The 6,741-nt window shown below is 39.9% G+C and overlaps 1 pseudogene; it reads left to right on the top strand.

The window, feature by feature from the left end:
• The first annotated feature begins 253 nt into the window (after positions 1-253).
• Positions 254-2,269, top strand: LOC122068892 (annotated as a pseudogene).
• Positions 2,270-6,741: the final 4,472 nt, after the last annotated feature.

Genomic DNA, 6,741 nt, shown 5'->3' with positions numbered 1-6,741 from the left:
TTTTTTGGAGGGAGGGTTAATAACCAAAACAATATCGATCAGGTATCGAGATCAGGGATATTCAAAACCAGTATAGATAGCCCGATACGTAGAAGTTAGAAACATGGTTCCAACTACATTCCTTGCAAAAAAAAAAAAATTGTAACATGTCAGCGCATGTACTCCTTTAAAAGCCAAGCCCAAGATCTTAGCAACACCATACCTCCTCCATCATTATCCTATCCATTTTTAATCACTATCGCTTTCTGATCTCATGGGTCATCATCATCATCCTTTTGAACCAATTTCAAAATGTAGCTCCGAGGGCCGAGCAAACCAAACTGTGGCTGCAGAACTCGATGGTACCCTTTACTATCTCAAAGTGCTTTCCCTTACTTCATGCTTGTTGCCATAGAAGCTGGTAACCTTCTTAGGGGACTAATTCTTTTGGCTTCAGTCCCTATTGTATACTTCATCTACTTGTTCCTTTCAGAGTCTTTAGCTATCCAAATCTTCGCCTTCATCACTTTTGTGGGACTGAAGGTAAGAGACATTGAGATTGTGTCCAGGACTGTGTTGCCTAACTATTATGCCGACGATGTGCACCCAGAGGGTTGGCGATTGTTTAATTCTTTTGGCAAACGCTACACTGTGACTGCAACTCCCAGGATTATGGTAGAACCCTTTGTGAAGAACTACTTGGGGGCTGATAAGGTCTTGGAACAGAGCTCCAAGTTTCAAAATCCGGGAGGGCCACAGGGTTTGTCAAGAAACCAGGAGTTCTTGTTGGGAAACACAAGAAATCAGCAATTTTGCAACAATCTGGCAACAATTTGCCTGATGTAGGCATGGGAGACAGAAATAGGGATGGCTATTTCTTATCAATCTGCAAGGTATGTAACTTTTTTTTGGGTGATTTTTCATGAAGGCCAGAATTTTTTTCTCCTAAAAATGGAGTAAAGAATAAGAAAATAAAAATTACATGGAGAGAACCCTGCAACAAAATCAACAGCCCATCTCTAATACCTAATCAAATTGGGAGGACCAAATCAAATTGGGAGGCTTTCCGAAGAGGATACAAAGACAAAGCCAGCCCAAAACAGCCAAACACTTGGACCTATCCAAGAAAGCCGATTTGAGAGAGGGTCAAAGAACCACACCCCTATTAACCCCATACCACTTCACTTTTCTCCTAAATAAACTACTTGTTTAAATTCAATCTCTTTTCTAAAATTGTGTACCCGGTGTACAAGGCTCCCACTATGGAGAGATTGTTTCCAACTCGAACTTTGTCGCAATGGAGCACCTTTAGATTGCAATAAGTTTAATACATAGTCATGACCGATGACTAACTCTTCAATTTTTCATTTTTCACATTGCAGGAGGGATACATGGTACCAAGAACCAAGTGCAAACCTGCACATAGAAACAAGCTTTTAAAACCTATAATTTTTCATGAAGGAAGATTAGTGCAAAGACCCACACCATTGATGGCCTTCTTCACCTTCCTATGGATGCCAATAGGCTTCATCCTCAGCCTAATCAGAGTCTTTGTTTGTCTTCTCATGCCCGCACCATACCTAAAATATGCATACAAGATGCTTGGGATGAATTTAATTGTGAAGGGAAACCCTCCTCCACCACCAGAGAAACACAGGTCTGGTTTCCTTTTCGTCAGTAATCACAAAAGTGTTCTGGATGCGGTAGTGGTCAGTGGTGCACTTGGAAGAAAGTTTTGTACTTGTGCTTATAGTGTAAGCAAGTTCACTGAATTTATCTCTCCAGTAAAAATTATGACATTGTCAAGGGAACGAGAGAAAGATGCGACTGATATCAAACGTGTGCTTGAAGGAAGTGACTTGTTTATAACCCCTGAGGGCACAACATGCAGAGAACCATTCCTTATGCTGTTTAGTGCTCTCTTTGCAGAACTCACTGATAGGATTGTGCCAGTGGCACTTAATACTCAACCAGCCATGTTCTATGGAACATCAACCCGTGGATGGAACATCAACCCGTGGGTTTAAACTGATGGACCCTTATTTTGGGCTCATGAACCCTCGTGTGACTTATGAAGTCCCATTCTTGAATCAATTTCCTGTTGAGCTTACATGTAAAGGAGGAGGGAAGCCTGCAATTGAAGTTGCAAATTATATACAAAGAATGATTTCTGATACCCTAGAGGTTTGAGTGCACCAACGACACCAGGAAGGAGAAGTACCAATTACTTGCTGAAAGTGATGGTAAAGTACCATCTAAGAAGAAAAAGCCTAAGCAAGCGAAAGAATGAACAGAGAAAATTGCATTGGTCTCAGTTTAAACTATCTTATGTTTGAAAATACTAATAATAAAGGGAATTTACTATCACTCCCCTATATTTAGTCTATATTTACTAAAACTCCCCTACCTTTTACATATTTACTAATACTCTCCTGCTTTTAGACTTTTACATCTTTTTCTCCCCTGCTCTTTTTAAATACCCAAATTGCCCCTCCTTTTCACTTGTAACCTATTAAACTTTTTTCATATTAATTGGTTCAAAGTGATTGGAAATGAAAACCAGTACTTTACATGAGTCCCATTCCTCCATTAGAGGGTGGTGAGTTCCCATAAATTTAAACCTCTTTCCATTGGAGAAGGATTAAATGGTCTGTATCAGTATTGGTTGAGAACGATACAAATCCAATGCTTTTATTAAATTTTTTTAATCTCTAAAACCATGTGTCGCAATCCTAACGGGGAATGTAACATTAAATTCGATATCGATCCAAATTAGTATGGGTTGAGATCGATACCAACCCAATACCGACAAAAAAAAAATATATAGATACTAAGCCCGTGATGATGGATGAGACAAAAGAAAAGAAAAATAACAAATAAACAATAACCTTGATGATGGATGAGACAAAAAAAAACTAATAAATAAATTATATCTTTAAGTGACTCAATACTAATGCATTTAAAAAAAATATGGTATAAGAGCCAAGGAGATGCTTGAGTTTCAGCCAACAAAGCAACATTTAACCAAGTAATAATAGAAGGACAAAGCCAGTTGGCTGTTTTCTTAGATTAGTAAAAGCATGTTTTAAACAAAAAAATTTGAAAAAAGTTTAATATATTACAAGTGAAAAGGAGGGGTAATCTAAGTATTTAAAAAGAGGAGGGGAGAAAGAGATGTAAAAGGTCCCAATAGCAAGGAAGTACCAGAAAAAAAGTAAAAGGTAGGGGAGTTTTAGTAAATATAGGTCAAGTGTAGGGGAGTGACAGTAAATTCCCCACTAATAATAAAGGGGTGAAAGGACCTTGTCTGTCTAGTGTTGTATATGTCGGTGTGCAGGCCAATGGGAGGAGGAGGGCATGCAGGAGCATTTTCAGCATACAGGGCGAGGGGCAACATGGTATTATTATCCTAATAATAATTCTTAACATCTTATCTCTCCACCTATTCATTCTTATCTTGTATACCTTGTAAATTCCATATTGGTAGGAGTAGCATTAGGTAAGACTAATAACAAAGATATAATTCCAAATTGGTAGGAGTAGTATTAGGTAAGAAATTTACCCCAAAAGTGTATATATATATATCCCACGATTGTGGAAGATCAAGGTAGATCAATTCAATCAAATCAATTTGAATTCTCAATTTTAACAATAATGCTGCATTAGGATTATTTTTAATGATAGCTACCTAGAGTGCAAGTGAATATCTAGAGCACATGAGGTTCATTGTTGAGCTATAATGAGCTTTTCTAGCATTGTAGTGATAGGGATATACCACCTCAACATAACTGCCTTGTAACAAACCTGTAACAGACCATGTGATGTTAGTTTTTGTCTTGATTTAGTTGTTGGGTTCTAAAATGTATATATATATATATATATAACTCAAGGGGTCCTTGCTTGGAGCAATGGTAAAGGGCTTTTTTCGCCTACGCGGCGACCTTTTTTGTGTGTGTAACTTAGCAGTTACTTTATCAATGAAATAAATTCACTTCATGGTATCAAGAGAAATTTTCGCTCTGACGAACTTACATTTTTGCCTCTGAGTTTTTCATTTTTACTTCTATGTTTTTTGTTGCAGAGCCGAGTTCTTCTACCTGAGTTCTTTGTCTTTCCCATGCTTGGCATCATCTCCTGCAGGCACGAGCTCTGTGTCCAACATTGCTCCACTTTCCTCTCTGGTTGCGCCGAGCGTCTCCTGTAGGCATGAGCTCCGTCTTCTACTAATTACCTCCTCTGGCAAGCTCAGTTCCTTCCACTTCTTAAAGGATACAATCTTCTTGGTTACATTAACTATCATTTCCACGGCCAGTGATCTCTGATTTTGCAAGTTCACATGCAACCGCTGCTCTTTGGGACAAGCAGGACCAGCTCATTATGAGCTGGATTATATCTTCTTTATCTGAGATGGTTATTCAACCTCTTGTGAAGCTTGGATGACTCTTTCTGCGATTTTTTTTCTCTGTCTTCGTGAATGCAAGTTCTTGACTTGAAGGACAGACTCTCGCGACTCCAAAAGAATTCTGATTTGGTCACTGATTATATTCTTTCCATTCATTCTAGGGAAAACTACATGATTACTCACTTTTGGGTTTCCCTTAACCAAATTACCCAAACTGAGTTTGAGTCTACAAAATTACCCACTTTTGAGTTTGGGTTTACCAGACTACTCGAAACAGTATCCAACCCTCACCTTAATATGTTTTTTGACATTTTTACCCCTGCCTCTACCTTACTTCGAGGCTCGAGCAACATCTCCTACCCTTGCTTCCCCGCTTTAGCCTTGTAACCCAACCCCTACTTCCCTTACCTCTCTTCCCTGCAATTCCGCCCCGGTGTATCATATTAATAGGTGGACTGGGATATTCCGATGGGGCTGCAAGACGAGGAAGCAACAGAGGGCCCTAAATCACCAAGATCTCCGGTGGAGTGTTATGCATGCACATAGATTGGGGTCCGGCCTTCCACTCGACCAGCAACGACTGAGTCCACCGGCCTGAGTGGGAAGCCAGTGATGGGTCATCCCTGCTCCCCGATTGAAAACCATGGAAGAGCCTCAGGGTCAAAGTCAAAGCGAAAGGAATAAAGGGGTGCTGGTCGGATTTCAGCAGTGTGAAGAAGAATAAGAAGAAGAAGAATGAGAAAGTTGCAGGCGGTGGCTGCTGTTTAGTGGTTGCAGCAGCAGGGAAAGAAAAGGAAGAGAAAGGGTTCGGCCAAGGAGGAAGAATGGAGGGGGCGGCTGAGTTTCATGGTGCAGCATTGCTGGCCGCGGTGCCTTTCCTTTTTCCTCGTGAGGACAATGCCACTGGGGTGGAGCCGTGGAGGTAGTGAATGACGGGATGAAAAGGAAAGGGCATAAATGCCAAAAATGAAATTTGGGTGATAGTGGAGTACTATTTTTGGGTATTTTTGTAATACCTAAACTCAATTTGAGTAGTTCTGTTTACCTAAACGTTGGTTGGGTAATTTTGTAAGTCAAAAGCCAATTTTGAGTAATCCAGTAATTTTCCCTTCATTCTATGGCTGACACCATAGTTGCCATTGATTAGCCAGTGAATGATGAGGATTTGGTTCTTGCAACGCTTAGAGGTTTGGGACCTAACTTCCTTGATTTTGCAACGACGATTCATCTTTGATCTGAGACAATCAGCTTCATTGAACTTACTGGCCTACCTCTGAGTCACGAGAGCTTCTTACGCTGTATTTCTTCATATAGTTCTCTCATGCTTTTAACCGCGAACACTGCGACTGTTGTGAACACTACTAATGTTGATTCTATTAGTTTTTGTTCTTGTAACCGTGGCCTATGCTCTGGTTCAAGATCGTCTGGATCTCAGTACGGTCGGGGATACAACAATGGTTGTGAATACAATAATGGTTGTGGCTCCAAGTATAGTCTTAATTAAGGCTTTCATAACCAAAATTACAATCCGAATTCTTACTGTAGCAACAATAATGGTGCATGACCCTATAAGAACTCCGGCTCTAATAAATCTGGCAACTTCTCTCCTTCTACAAGGGAATGTCCGTCTTCTCCTTCTTTTACCAACCAGCCATGTGACTGCTGCTACCTATGCAACATGAATGGCACATTGCCACCTCCTTGAGAACTGATTGGTTGTGATTTGTGGGGTGCAACCCCCACTGTTTCTCATGATGGATTCCAATACTATGTTTTGTTCATTGATGATTTTAGTAGATATAGTTGGTTGTATCCCCTATCTTTCAAATCTGATGTACTTGTTATTTTCACCTCCTTTAAACTCCATGTTGAAAATTACTTTGGTTGCAAAATAAAATCCTTGCAAACTAATGGTGGAGCTGAATTTCAAAAATTGGATCTATTTCTTTGCATGAATGGCACTTCTAATTGATTGTCTTGCCCACACATCCAAGCTCAAAATGGCTCTATTTAGAGAAAGCATCGGCACATCACTAAGGCCGGTTTGGCTCTCCTTTTTCATTCTAGTCTTCCAACCCAATTTTGGACATATGCTTTCCTCGCAGCTGTATTCTTGATAAACAGAATGCCCTCATCTACAATTGGGAATGTTAGTCTTTTACGTCGGTTATTTATGATGACCCCTAACTATAAATTTCTTTAGACCTTTGGTTGCTTGTGTTACCCATGTTTGAGACTATATTCCTGAAATAAGTTTGAACCCCGTTCAAAGCCGTGCATTTTTCTGGGTTATTCTCTTACCCACAAGGGCTATAAGTGTTTCAATTCTACCACAATAAGATCTACATCTCACGCCATGT

This window comes from Macadamia integrifolia, unplaced genomic scaffold, assembly GCF_013358625.1.
Source record: "Macadamia integrifolia cultivar HAES 741 unplaced genomic scaffold, SCU_Mint_v3 scaffold478, whole genome shotgun sequence".
In the NCBI taxonomy this organism is placed as follows: Eukaryota; Viridiplantae; Streptophyta; class Magnoliopsida; order Proteales; family Proteaceae; genus Macadamia; species Macadamia integrifolia.
The sequence above is the reverse complement of the archived record's forward strand: the minus strand, read 5'-3'. Positions and strand labels throughout refer to the sequence as shown.